We start from the raw sequence: 15911 nt of genomic DNA on the forward strand, positions 1-15911 counted from the left end.
AGGAAAGAAGTCTGGTAGTCTAGCATGAGAGGAGGCGATGGTAGCGGACCAAAGGAGCAGGTCATTGTTGGATCTTAGGGGGCGGGCTGGACTATATTTGTTGATGAGTGAGGACAGGTGGGGGGGGCAAGTACTAAACTTTTTTGCCACCTCTATCACACACACACACACATCTCATCATATAATCGAATAAATATGTGAGTGTGTGTGTGTATGTATATGTGTGTGTGTGTCTGGTAGTCTAGCATGAGAGGAGGTGATGGTAGAGGACCAAAGGAGAAGGTCATTGTTGGATCTTAGGGGGCGGGCTGGACTATATTTGTTGATGAGTGAGGACAGGTGGGGGGGGCAAGTACTAAACTTTTTTGCCACCTCTATCACACACACACATCTCATCATATAATCGAATAAATATGTGAGTGTGTGTGTGTGTGTGTGTGTGTGTGTGTGTGTGTGTGTGTGTGTGTGTGTGTGTGTGTATGTATGTATGTATGTATGTATATATATATATATATATATATATATATATATATATATATATTTTAGGTGTGCCAGGTTTCTTGGGGACCATAAGCCAGGGCGTCTTAGCCTAATTTTAAGGCGCCAGTGGCTCCCTGGTGCCTCAGTTTGTTGAGCTATGCGCTAAGCTGTATGCACACCGTGCTTTTAACAAACTGCAGTGGGTCCTTTTGCAGAGAGGTAATTGCTGAATTTAAGGTGTATCGAGAAGCTAATGCATTGAAGTGTCAGTTGTGAAAGTGTACTTCTTCCACAGCTGCACTAAAGAACTAGGTGCGATTTGTGCCTTGAAACATATTTCTTGGGTGAAGAGGATATGAAGACTGACGTTCTTTATATATTTACTCTGGTCATACAATGGTCTAGTTCTAAAGCTTTAATTACCATGCTAATGGATTCCATTTTGAAATATGAAATTGAAAAATACTTTACCTAACAGAGGATTGAAACATGTGTTTGATAATATTCAGCAGTGAGAGTGATACTTGCTTGTAGCAAATGAGGGGCTGGCAAACTATTTTGCCAATACTTTTCAAGTTGATTCTCTATTTCTGTGTATAATGGACATTGTCTTTGTTTTTTTATCTAAACATAGTATACATCAGCAACTGAACGTTTCACTGTTATTTGCCAACAAATTTGCATTGCTGTGGACAATTACCAAAATATATAAATGACTTCACTGATCAAGCAGACATTTTGTAAAACGTAGTAGGATTAGGCTTCTGAAATATGTTGTATGCATTTAAATGTCCTGCAGAAATTGTTAAAAAAATTCTATACACATAGGGTTAAAATACAGAAAAAGAAATTTAGTACATAGAAATTATATAGCAAATAATTATTTTTCTCTCCGTTGACCTCTCCGTTTATCAGAATAAACAACAAACAAAGAAGATGTTTGACGGAAATCTTTAGTTGCTTGTAAGTAGAATTTTAAAGCACAAACCACATCAAGATGTTCCTTCTTAGATGAAGGATTAGGACACAAAGAAGGAACCACAATCTCTTGATTGATATTCTTATTAGAAACAACCTTAGGAAGAAACCCAGGTTTGGTACGTAAAACCACCTTATCTGCATGGAAAACAAGGTAAGGGGAATCACATTGTAAAGCAGATAGCTCAGAAACTCTTCGAGATAGCTACTAAAAACAAAACTTTCCAAGATAGAAGCTTAATATCTATGGAATGCATAGGTTCAAACGGAACCCATGACCTTTCCCTCCAGTGATGTCTGAAATAATCTACTCTATAGGGTCTTACCTTTGAAAGGAATTTTCAAAAGTTTAGATTTAGATGACACACCAGCAGACCAGGACTTAAGCCATAACACCCTGCGTGCTAAAATGGCAAAACCTGAATTCTTTGCCGGTAATTTAGCCAGTTGAAAAGCGGCATCTGTAATAAAAGAATTAGCCAACTTAAGTGCCTTAATTCTGTCCATAAAAACAAATGTTTTCACAGGCTTCTTTGATCCGTCCTGTCACTTCAGCCACCTGAAGTTTGTGGTGGGTAGTTATAAATAATTTTAATAATCAATAATAATTTATTTTAATAATCAAAATAAAGTATAATTGATTTTATATTTCATTACACTGCTGAGTAAGAATGAGTGCTAAACTAATCCCTTAACTTCACTATCTTTCCATTTTTCTTAATGGAAGTGGCCAAGGTTGGCAACTGGACATCCGAACAAGATCTGCATACCAAAACCTGTGAGTCCACGCTGGAGCCACCAGCAGCACAAACGATTGCTCCATGATGATTTTGGAGACAACTCTTGGAAGAAGAACTAGAGGCGGGAAAATATAAGCAGGTTAATAACACCAAGGAATTGACAATGCATCTACTGCTTCCGCCTGAGGATCCCTGGACCTGGACAGGTACCTGGGAAGTTTTTTGTTTAGATGAGATGCCATCAGATCTATTTCTGGAAGCCCCCACATCTGAACAACTTGAGAAAACACATCTGGGTGGAGAAACCATTCTCTCGGATGTAAAGTCTGACGACTGAGGTAATCTGCTTCCCAATTGTCTACACCTGGGATAAGAACCGCAGAAATTAAACAGGAGCTGGATTCCGTCCAAACAAGTATCCAAGATACTTCTTTCATAGCTTGAGGACTGCGAGTCCCACCCTGATGATTGACATATGTCACAGTTGTGATATTGTCTGTCTGAAAACAAATGAACGGTTCTCTCTTCAACAGAGGCCAAAACTGAAGAGCCCTGAGAATCGCACGGAGTTCCAAAATAGTGATTGGTAATCTCGCCTCTTGAGATTTCCAAACCCCTTGTGCTGTCAGAGATCCCCAACCTGAAAGACTCGCATCTGTTGTGATCACAGTCCAGGTTGGACGAACAAAAGAGGCCCCTAGAATTATACGATGGTGATTAAACCAACAAGTCAGAGAAAGTCGAACATTGGGATTTAAGGATATTAATTGTGATATTCTTGTATAATCCCTGCACCATTGGTTCAGCATACAAAGCTGGAGAGGTCTCATATGAAAACGAGCAAAGGGGATCGCGTCCGATGCAGCAGTCATGAGATCTAAAACTTCCATGCACATAGCTACTGAAGGGAATGACTGAGACTGAAGGTTCCGACAGGCTGCAACCAATTTCAAACATCTCTTGTCTGTTAGAGACAAAGTCATGGACCCTGAATCTATCTGGAAACCTAAAAAGGTTACCTTTTGTCTGAGGAATCAAAGAACTTTTTGGTAAATTGATCCTCCAACCATGTTTTCGAAGAAACACACACTAGTTGAGTCGTGTGAGATTCTGCAGAACGTAAAGACTGAGCAAGTACCAAGATATCATCCAAATAAGGAAACACCGCAATACCCCGCTCTCTGATTACAGAGAATAGGGCACCTAGAACCTTTGAAAATATTCTTGGAGCTGTTGCTAGGCCAAAAGGAAGAGCAACAAATTGGTAATGCTTGTCTAGAAAAGAGAATCTCAGGAACTGATAGTGATCTGGATGAATCGGAATATGAAGATATGCATCCTGTAAGTCTATTATGGACGTATAATGCCCTTGCTGAACAAAAGGCAGAATAGTCCTTATAGCCACCATTTTGAAAGTTGGTACTCTTACATATCGATTCAAAATCTTTAGATCCAAAACTGGTTTGAATGAATTTTCTTTCTTTGGGACAATGAATAGATTTGAATAAAACCCCAGACCCTGTTCCTGAAACGAAACTGGCATGACTACCCCCGATAACTCCAGGTCTGAAACACACTTCAGGAAAGCCTGAGTCTTTACTGGGTTTGCTGGAATGCGTGAGAGAAAAAAAACTTATCTCAGGCAATCTTACTCTGAATCCTATTTTGGAGTGAGGGCCGCACCTTCATGCGGACTTGGGGACTGGCTTTGATCTCTTAAATGGCTTGGATTTATTCCAATTTGAAGAAGGTTTCCAATTGGAAACAGATTCCTTGGGGGAAGGATTAGGTTTCTGGTTCCTTATTTTGTCGAAAGGAACGAAAATGGTTAGAAGCTTTAGATTTACCCTTAAGTCTTTTATCCTGAGGCAAAAAAAACCCATTCCCCCAGTGACAGTTGAAATTATTGAATCCAACTGAGAGCCAAATAATTTATTACCTTGGAAAGAAAGAGATAGCAATCTGGACTTAGAAGTCATATCAGCATTCCAAGATTTGAGCCAGAAAGCTCACCTAGCTAAAATAGCTAAAGACATAGATTTAACATAATTTTTTATAATATCAAAAACGGCATCACAAATGAAATTATTAGCATGTTGAATCAACTTAACAATGCTAGACAAATCATGATCCGATACTTGTTGCGCTAAAGTTTCCAACCAAAAAGTTGTAGCAGCTGCAACATCAGCCAAAGAAATTAAAGGCCTAAGAAGAAGACCTGAATATAAATAAGCTTTCCTTAGATAAGATTAAAGTTTCCTATCTAAAGGATCTTTAAAAGAAGTACTCTCTCACGTAGGAATAGTAGTACGTTTAGCAAGAGTAGAGATAGCCCCATCAACTTTGGGGATCTTTTCCCAAAATTCCAATCGAACTGCTGGCAAAGGATACAATTGTTTAAACCTTGAAGAAGGAATAAAAGTACCACCAGGCCTGTTACATTCTTTAGCAATCATATCAGAAAAAGCATCAGGAACTGGAAAAACCTCTGGAATAACCACAGGAGGTTTATAAACAGAATTTAAACGTTTGCTAGTTTTAATATCAAGAGGACTAGTTTCCTCCATATCTAATGTAATCAACACTTCTTTTAACAAAAAACAAATATACTCCATCTTAAATAAATAAGAGGATTTGTCAGTGTCAATATCTGAGGCAGGATCTTCTGAATCAGATAGATCCTCATCAAAGAAGGATAATTCAGTATGTTGCTGGTCATTTGAAATTTCATCAACCTTATGAGAAGTTTTAAAAGACCTTTTACGTTTATTAGAAGGCGGAATGGCAGACAAAGACTTCTGAATAGAATCAGAAATAAATTATTTTAAATTTACAGGTATATCTTGTGCATTAGATGTTGAGGGAACAGCAACGAGTAATGAACTACTACTGATGGATACATTCTCTGCATGTAAAAGTTTATCATGACAACTATTACAAACCACAGCTGGAGGTATAAACTCCACAAGTTTACAACAAATCCACTTAGCTTTGGTAGAACTGTTATCAGGCCGCAGGGTTTCAACAGTGATTTCTGAGACAGGATTAGATTGAGACATCTTGCAAATGTAAGAGAAAAAAACAACATATAAAGCAAAATTATCAATTTCCTTATACGGCAGTTTCAGGAATGGGAAAAACATAATATATGTAAGAACTTACCTGATAAATTCATTTCTTTCATATTAGCAGTCCATGAGCTAGTGACGTATGGGATATACATTCCTACCAGGAGGGGCAAAGTTTCCCAAACCTCAAAATGCCTATAAATACACCCCTCACCACACCCACAAATCAGTTTAACGAATAGCCAAGAAGTGGGGTGATAAGAAAAAAGTGCGAAAGCATAAAAAATAAGGAATTGGAATAATTGTGCTTTATACAAAAAAATCATAACCACCACAAAAAAGGGTGGGCCTCATGGACTCTTGCTAATATGAAAGAAATGAATTTATCAGGTAAGTTCTTACATAAATTATGTTTTCTTTCATGTAATTAGCAAGAGTCCATGAGCTAGTGACGTATGGGATAATGAATACCCAAGATGTGGATCTTCCACGCAAGAGTCACTAGAGAGGGAGGGATAAAATAAAGACAGCCAATTCCGCTGAAAAATAATCCACACCCAAAACATAGTTTAAATCTTATAATGAAAAAAACTGAAATTATAAGCAGAAGAATCAAACTGAAACAGCTGCCTGAAGTACTTTTCTACCAAAGACTGCTTCTGAAGAAGAAAACACATCAAAATGGTAGAATTTAGTAAAAGTATGCAAAGAAGACCAAGTTGCTGCTTTGCAAATCTTATCAACTGAAGCTTCATTCCTAAATGCCCAGCAAGTAGAGACTGACCTAGTCGAATGAGCTGTAATCCTTTGAGGCGGAGTTCTACCCGACTCAACATAAGCATGATGAATCAAAGACTTTAACCATGATGCCAAAGAAATGGCAGAAGCCTTCTGACCTTTCCTAGAACCAGAAAAGATAACAAATAGACTAGAAGTCTTTCGGAAATCTTTAGTAGCTTCAACATAATATTTCAAAGCTCTAACTACATCCAAAGAATGCAATGATCTTTCCTTAGAGTTCTTAGGATTAGGACACAATGAAGGAACTACAATTTCTCTACTAATGTTGTTAGAATTCACAACCTTAGGTAAAAATTTAAATGAAGTTTGCAAAACCGCCTTATCCTGATGAAAAATCAGAAAAGGAGACTCACAAGAAAGAGCAGATAATTCAGAAACTCTTCTAGCAGAAGAGATGGCCAAAAGAAACAAAACTTTCCAAGAAAGTAATTTAATATCCAGCAAATGCATAGGTTCAAACGGAGGAGCTTGAAGAGCCCCCAGAACCAAATTCAAACTCCAAGAAGGAGAGATTGACTTAATGACAGGTTTTATACGAACCAAAGCCTGTACAAAACAATGAATATCAGGAAGATTAGCAATCTTTCTGTGAAAAAGAACAGAAAGAGCAGAGATTTGTCCTTTCAAGGAACTTGCAGACAAACCTTTATCCAAACCATCCTGAAGAAACTGTAAAATTCTAGGAATACTAAAAGAATGCCAGGAAAAATGATGAGAAGAACACCAAGAAATGTAAGTCTTCCAGACTCGATAATATATCTTCCTAGATACAGATTTACGAGCCTGTAACATAGTATTAATTACGGAGTCAGAGAAACCTCTATGACTGAGAATCAAGCGTTCAATCTCCATACCTTCAAATTTAAGGATTTGAGATCCTGATGGAAAAAAGGACCTTGCGATAGAAGGTCTGGTCTTAACGGAAGAGTCCACGGTTGGCAAGTAGCCATCCGGACAAGATCCGCATACCAAAACCTGTGAGGCCATGCTGGAGCCACCAGCAGAACAGAAGAACGCTCCTTTAGAATCTTGGAAATCACTCTTGGAAGAAGAACTAGAGGCGGAAAGATATAGGCAGGATGATACTTCCAAGGAAGTGACAATGCATCCACTGCTTCCGCCTGAGGATCCCTGGATCTGGACAGATACCTGGGAAGCTTCTTGTTTATATGAGAAGCCATCAGATCTATTTCTGGAAGTCCCCACATTTGAACAATCTGAAGAAATACCTCTGGGTGAAGAGACCACTCGCCCGGATGTAATGTCTGGCGACTGAGATAATCCGCTTCCCAATTGTCTATACCTGGGATATGAACCGCAGAATATGACAGGAGCTGGATTCCGCCCAAACAAGTATTCGAGATACTTCTTTCATAGCCAGAGGACTGTGAGTCCCTCCTTGATGATTGACATATACCACGGTTGTGACATTGTCCGTCTGAAAACAAATGAACGACTCTCTCTTTAGAAGAGGCCACGACTGAAGAGCTCTGAAAATCGCACGGAGTTCCACAATGTTGATTGGTAATCTCACCTCCTGAGATTCCCAAACCCCTTGTGCTGTCAGAGACCCCCAAACAGCTCCCCAACCTGTCAGACTTGCATCTGTTGAGATCACAGTCCAGGTCGGAAGAACAAAAGAAGCCCCCTGAACTAAACGATGGTGGTCTGTCCACCACGTCAGAGAGTGTCGTACAATCGGTTTTAAAGATATTAATTGCGATATCTTTGTATAATCCCTGCACCACTGGTTCAGCATACAGAGCTGAAGAGGTCGCATGTGAAAACGAGCAAAGGGGATCGCGTCCGATGCAGCAGTCATAAGACCTAGAATTTCCATGCATAAGGCTACCGAAGGGAATGATAGAGACTGAAGGTTTCGACAAGCTGAAACCAATTTCAGACGTCTTTTGTCTGTCACCGACAGAGTCATGGACACTGAATCTATCTGGAAACCTAAAAAGGTTACCCTTGTCTGAGGAATCAACGAACTCTTTGGTAAACAATGAGACTTAAATAATGAGGAGACAAAAAATGACGCCCATATTTTTTAGCGTCAAAAAAAGACGCCCACATTAATTGGCGCCTAAATGCTTTTGGCGCCAAAAATGACGCCACATCCGGTAACGCCGACACTTTAGGCGCAAAAACGTCCAAAAAATTACGCAACTTCCGGCGACAGGTATGACGCCAGAAATGACACAGAAAATTTTTGCGCCAAAAAAGTCAGCGCCAAGAATGACGCAATAAAATGAAGCATTTTCAGCCCCCGTGAGCCTAACAGCCCACAGGAAAAAAGTCAAATTTTAAGGTAAGAAAAAATTGGTTTATTCATATGCATTATCCCAAATATGAAACTGACTGTCTGAAATAAGGAACGTTGAACATCCTGAATCAAGGCAAATAAATGTTTAAACACAAGTTTAGAACTTTATATAAAAGTGCCCAACCATAGCTTAGAGTGTCACAGAAAATAAGACTTACTTACCCCAGGACACTCATCTACATGTAGTAGAAAGCCAAACCAGTACTGAAACGAGAATCAGTAGAGGTAATGGTATATATAAGAGTATATCGTCGATCTGAAAAGGGAGGTAAGAGATGAATCTCTACGACCGATAACAGAGAACCTATGAAATAGACCCCGTAGAAGGAGATCATTGAATTCAAATAGGCAATACTCTCTTCACATCCCTCTGACATTCACTGCACATTGAGAGGAAAACCGGGCTCCAGCCTGCTGCGAAGCGCATATCAACGTAGAATCTAGCACAAACTTACTTCACCACCTCCATGGGAGGCAAAGTTTGTAAAACTGATTTGTGGGTGGGGTGAGGGGTGTATTTATAGGCATTTTGAGGTTTGGGAAACTTTGCCCCTCCTGGTAGGAATGTATATCCCATACGTCACTAGCTCATGGACTCTTGCTAATTACATGAAAGAAAAATGAAAACAGCATAGCCCTCTGACAGAGAAAAAAGGCAAGAGGCAAATAGGAATGGGGTATTAAATAATGAAAATATATGGCGCCAAGAAGAACGCACAACAGAAAAATATTTTTTGGCGCCAAAAACGTCCGGAAACGACACACTTGCGTCATAGATGACGCAACCTTGTGAAGGACTCGGCCAAAAATCTCGCGCCAAGAATGACGCAATAAACTTTGGCATTTTGCACCCTTGCGAGCCTAATTCTGCCTGCGAATTTAAAAGACAGTCAATTGAAAAAGAAACTATACCCCAGGTAAGAAATACATTTTTTTCATAAAAAAGCATTTCCCAGATATGAAACTGACAGTCTGCAAAAGGAAATATACTGAAAACCTGAATCATAGCAAATATAAGTACAATACATATATTTAGAACTTTATATAAATACATAAAGTGCCAAACCATAGCTGAGAGTGTCTTAAGTAATGAAAAACATAATTTATTTAAGAATTTACCTGATAAATTCATTTCTTTCATATTGGCAAGAGTCCATGAGCTAGTGACATATGTAACGTATGGGATATACAATCCTACCAGGAGGGGCAAAGTTTCCCAAACCTCAAAATGCCTATAAATACACCCCTCACCACACCCACAATTCAGTTTAACGAATAGCCAAGTAGTGGGGTGATAAAGAAAGGAGTAAAAAGCATCAAAGGAATTTTGAAATAATTATGCTTTATACAAAAAAAATCATAACCACCATAAAAAGGGTGGGCCTCATGGACTCTTGCCAATATGAAAGAAATGAATTTATCAGGTAAATTCTTACATAAATTATGTTTTCTTTCATGTAATTGGCAAGAGTCCATGAGCTAGTGACGTATGGGATATCAATACCCAAGATGTGGAACTCCACGCAAGAGTCACTAGAGAGGGAGGGATAAAAATAAACAACAGCCATTTTCCGCTGAAAAAATAGTCCACAACCCAAATTATAAGTTTATTCTTAAAAGACAAGAAAAACTTAAAACATAAGCTGAAGAATCAAACTGAAACAGCTGCCTGAAGAACTTTTCTACCAAAAACTGCTTCTGAAGAAGCAAATACATCAAAACGGTAGAATTTAGTAAAGGTATGCAAAGAAGACCAAGTAGCAGCTTTGCAAATCTGATCAACTGAAGCTTCATTTTTAAAAGCTCACGAAGTGGAGACTGATCTAGTAGAATGAGCTGTTATTCTCTGAGGCAGGCCTGACTCGACTCCAAATAAGCTTGATGAATCAAAAGCTTTAACCAAGAAGCCAAGGAAATAGCAGAAGCCTTCTGACCTTTCCTAGAACCAGAAAAAATATCAAATAGACTAGAAGTCTTCTTGAAATCTTTAGTAGCTTCAACATAATATTTCAAAGCTCTCACCACATCCAAAGAATGTAAGAATCTTTCCAAAGGATTCTTAGGATTAGGACACAGGGAAGGGACAACCATTTCTCTACTAATGTTGTTAGAATTCACAACCTTAGGTAAAATTTCAAATGAAGTCCGCAAAACCGCCTTATCCTAATGAAAAATCAGAAAAAGAGATTCACAAGAAAGAGCAGATGGCTCAGAAACTCTTCTAGCAGAAGAGATGGCCAAAAGGAACAACACTTTCCAAGAAAGTAGTTTAATGTCCAAAGAATGCATAGGCTCAAATGGAGGAGCCTGTAAAGCCCTCAAAACCAAATTAAGACTCCAAGGAGGAGAGATTGATTTAATGATAGGCTTGATACAAACCAAAGCCTGTACAAAACAGTGAATATCAGGAAGTTTGGCAATCTTTCTGCAAAATAAAACAGAAAGAGCAGAGATTTGTCTCTTCAAGGAACTTATACAAACCATCCTGAAGAAACTGTAAAATTCTAGGAATTCTAAAAGAATGCCAAGAAAATTTATGAGAGGAACACCATGAAATATAAGTCTTCCATAAATCTTTCTAGAGACAGATTTACAAGCTTGTAACATAGTATTAATTACTGAGTCAGAGAAACCTCTATGACTTAGCACTAGGCGTTCAATTTCCACACCTTCAAATTTAATGATTTGAGATCCTGATGGAAAAACGGACCTTGAGACAATAGGTCCGGCCTTAACGGAAGTGGCCAAGGTTGGCAACTGGACATCCGAACAAGATCCGCACACCAAAACCTGTGAGGCCATGCTGGAGCCACCAGCAACACTAACGATTGTTCCATGATGATTTTGGAGATCGCTCTTGGAAGAAGAACTAGGAGGCGGGAAAATATAAGCAGGTTGATAACACCAAGGAAGTGTCAATGCATCCACTGCTTCCGCCTAAAAAAATCCCTGGAGCTGGACAGGTATCTGGGAAGTTTCTTGTTTAGATGAGAGGCCATGAGATCTATCTCTGGAAGCCCCCACATCTGAACAATCTGAGAAAACACATCTGGATGGAGAGACCACTCCCCCGGATGTAAAGTCTGATGGCTGAGATAATCCGCCTCCAATTGTCTACACCTGGGATATGCACCGCAGAAATTAGACGGGAGCTTGATTCCGCCCAAACAAGTATCCAAGATAATTCTTTCATAGCTTGGGGACTGTGAGTCCCACCCTTATTGACATTTGCCACTGTGATATTGTCGGTCTGAAAACAAATGAACGGTTCTCTCTTTAACACAGGCCAAAACTGAAGAGCTCTGAGAATTGCACGGAGTTCTAAAATATTGATTGGTAATCTCGCCTCTTGAGATTTCCAAACCCCTTGTGCTGTCAGAGATCCTCAAACAGAAATCTTAGCAAAAACTTACTTCACCACCTCCATAGGAGGCAAAGTTTGTAAAACTGAATTGTGGGTGTGGTGAGGGGTATATTTATAGGCATTTTGAGGTTTGGGAAACTTTGCCCCTCCTGGTAGGATTGTATATCCCATACGTCACTAGCTCATGGACTCTTGCCAATTACATGAAAGAAACATACTTACCAAAAGACACCCATCCACATATAGCAGATAGCCAAACCAGTACTGAAACGGTAGAGGTAATGGAATATGAGAGTATATCGTCGATCTGAAAAGGGAGGTAGGAGATGAATCTCTACGACCGATAACAAGAGAACCTATGAAAAAGATCCCCTGTGAGGAAAACCATTGCATTCAATAGGTGATAGTCCCTTCACATCCCTCTGACATTCACTGTACTCTGAGAGGAAACGGGCTTCAAAATGCTGAGAAGCGCATAACAACGTAGAAATCTTAGCAAAAACTTACTTCACCACCTCCATAGGAGGCAACGTTTGTAAAACTGAATTGCTGGTGTGGTAAGGGGTGTATTTATAGGCATTTTGAGGTTTGGGAAACTTTGCCTCTCCTGGTAGGATTGTATATCCCATACAACACTAGCTCATGGACTCTTGCCATATACATGAAAGAAAGTCATCTTCATCAGATAAGACTAGGAATTTAACAAAACTATATACAAAATTATACTTTATTTGCATAATGCTTCCTTTAAATGATTCATAATCTTGATTTTGACTGCTCTTTATCACTGTAAGCTAGGAGAATTTGATCACTGAATTCTGACTTATATTGTCAAAATTAACAATTCATAGTTATAAAACTGTAATGTAAGCAAGAGAAAATGGTAAATTAAAAAGAAAAAGAGCAGTCATAGAAAAAGCTGTGTGTATATAAATCAGATGCTTTCCACTCCTGCAAAGTCTTAAAAAATACACTTTGTACATAATTTGTCTGAATTAAATGTGTGTGCCTTTAAAAGGAACATAAACCTGTTTTTTTCTTCCATGATTCAGATAACACAAATAACTTTCCAATTTACTTCTATCACCATATTTGCTTCATTCGCTCCCTATTCTTTTTTTGAAAGCAGCAATGCATTACTGGAAATTAGATGAATCAGTCAGTTGAGCCAATGACAACAGGCTTAAGTACAGCCACCAATCAGCAGCTGTGCATTGCTGCTCCTGAGACTACTTAGGTATGCCTTTTTTAACAAATGATAGCAAGAGAATGAAGCAAATTATATAATAGAGGTAAATTGGAAAGTTGTTTAAAGTTGCATGCTCTATCTGTATCATGACAGAAAACGTAGGTGTTTTAAGTCCCTTTAATGTGCAAAAAATTAGTGAATCCACACATAGGTCTATAATTGGTAAAATGCATATCATTTCATATCTGTCAGGATGGCAATGATTGTAAAAAGATATATAAGCAATAGTGCTGAAGAAAAAAAAAAAAAAAAAAAAAGATTGTGTTTTAATATATTTGCTTTCAATTAGTTCCATGGCTGTGCAAACATGATTCTTTATTACCATTTGTATAACTCAGAGAATTAAAATAGCATGGTTACTTACAAAAACAATTGTCGGCAGGGTATTTAATTAAATGCTTAACTGGCTTCTACAGTGAAATATTATTTCTACCCATTAAAAATTATTTTAAAGCTAAACAGAAAAATACTTGGAAATGAACAATAAGCATGTTTCTTTGAATGAATCCACAAGAGCTAAATAATATACTACTGCAATCACTTGGCAGAATCTGAAGCTATTTTTCTTTTCTACAGCATGTAGAACAAGGATCTTATAATTATAATGTAGATGTGATGTAAAATTAAATTAATAGTAAAACTGTTCCCTTTTTTACTTCAAGTAAATGTTGCAATTTCATAAATGATGCACAGCTTTGTTTTTAACACAAAAAGCGAACAAAATGAAACATTTACATGAAGGGAATTTTTTCCAATTTCAGGATATATATATATATATATATATATATATATATATATATATATATATATATATATATATATATATACACACAGGGAGTGCAGAATTATTAGGCAAGTTGTATTTTTGAGGATTAATTTTATTATTGAACAACAATCATGTTCTCAATGAACCCAAAAAACTCATTAATATCAAAGCTGAATAGTTTTGGAAGTAGTTTTTAGTTATAGCTATTTTAGGGGGATATCTGTGTGCAGGTGACTATTACTGTGCATAATTATTAGGCAACTTAACAAAAAACAAATATATACCCATTTCAATGATTTATTTTTACCAGTGAAACCACAATATAACATCTCAACATTCACAAATATACATTTCTGACATTCAAAAACAAAACAAAAACAAATCAGTGACCAATATAGCCACCTTTCTTTGCAAGGACACTCAAAAGCCTGCCATCCATGGATTCTGTCAGTGTTTTGATCTGTTCACCATCAACATTGCGTGCAGCAGCAACCACAGCCTCCCAGACACTGTTCAGAGAGGTGTACTGTTTTCCCTCCTTGTAAATCTCACATTTGATGATGGACCACAGGTTCTCAATGGGGTTCAGATCAGGTGAACAAGGAGGCCATGTCATTAGATTTTCTTCTTTTATACCCTTTCTTGCCAGCCACGCTGTGGAGTACTTGGACGCGTGTGATGGAGCATTGTCCTGCATGAAAATCATGTTTTTCTTGAAGGATGCAGACTTCTTCCTGTACCACTGCTTGAAGAAGGTGTCTTCCAGAAACTGGCAGTAGGACTGGGAGTTGAGCTTGACTCCATCCTCAACCCGAAAAGGCCCCACAAGCTCATCTTTGATGATACCAGCCCAAACCAGTACTCCACCTCCACCTTGCTGGCGTCTGAGTCGGACTGGAGCTCTCTGCCCTTTACCAATCCAGCCACGGGCCCATCCATCTGGCCCATCAAGACTCACTCTCATTTCATCAGTCCATAAAACCTTAGAAAAATCAGTCTTGAGATATTTCTTGGCCCAGTCTTGAAGTTTCAGCTTGTGTGTCTTGTTCAGTGGTGGTCGTCTTTCAGCCTTTCTTACCTTGGCCATGTCTCTGACTATTGCACACCTTGTGCTTTTGGGCACTCCAGTGATGTTGCAGCTCTGAAATATGGCCAAACTGGTGGCAAGTGGCATCTTGGCAGCTGCACGTTTGACTTTTCTCAGTTCATGGGCAGTTATTTTGCGCCTTGGTTTTTCCACACGCTTCTTGCGACCCTGTTGACTATTTTGAATGAAACGCTTGATTGTTCGAGGATCACGCTTCAGAAGCTTTGCAATTTTAAGAGTGCTGCATCCCTCTGCAAGATATCTCACTATTTTTGACTTTTCTGAGCCTGTCAAGTCCTTCTTTTGACCCATTTTGCCAAAGGAAAGGAAGTTGCCTAATAATTATGCACACCTGATATAGGGTGTTGATGTCATTAGACCACACCCCTTCTCATTACAGAGATGCACATCACCTAATATGCTTAATTGGTAGTAGGCTTTCGAGCCTATACAGCTTGGAGTAAGACAACATGCATAAAGAGGATGATGTGGTCAAAATACTCATTTGCCTAATAATTCTGCACTCCCTGTATGTATATATATATATATATATATATATATATAAAAAATAGAATACAGCAGTAGAGTAGCTATATGTTATGACCCAAAAAAACATCTCATCTTCATCCGCTTATCCGGGGTCACCAGTTCTAGCAGGGGACCCCAAACTTCCCTTTCCCTGGCAACATTAACCAGCTCCGACTGGGGAATCCTGAGGCGTTCCCAGGCCAGTGTAGAGATATAATCACTCTACCTAGTCCTGGGTCTTCCCCGATGCCTTCTTCCAGCCGGACATGCCTGGAACACCTCCCAGATGTCCGAACCACCTCAACTGGCTTCTTTCTACGCAAAGCTTCTCACCCTATATCTAAGGGAGACGCCAGCCACTTTCCTGAGAAAACCAATTTCGTCCGCTTGTACCCACGATCTTGTTTTTTCGGTCATGACCCATCCTTCATGACCATGGTGAGGGTAGGAACAAAGAAAGAGGGAGACTAAACGGCACTACTATCCAGTATTCTTAAGATGCTCTAGAGTATTTGCAACAGGTA

At 38.8% G+C, this 15911-nt stretch overlaps 1 protein-coding gene across 2 annotated transcripts in view; it reads right to left on the reverse strand.

Annotated features, from left to right (window-relative positions):
* The window catches only part of SREK1IP1 (SREK1 interacting protein 1), a 211021-nt gene that overhangs the window by 11762 nt on the left and 183348 nt on the right, over nt 1-15911 (reverse strand). The gene's annotated exons all lie outside the window — the stretch shown is intronic.

Source organism: Bombina bombina, chromosome 2 (assembly GCF_027579735.1).
Source record: "Bombina bombina isolate aBomBom1 chromosome 2, aBomBom1.pri, whole genome shotgun sequence".
Taxonomy (NCBI): domain Eukaryota; kingdom Metazoa; phylum Chordata; class Amphibia; order Anura; family Bombinatoridae; genus Bombina; species Bombina bombina.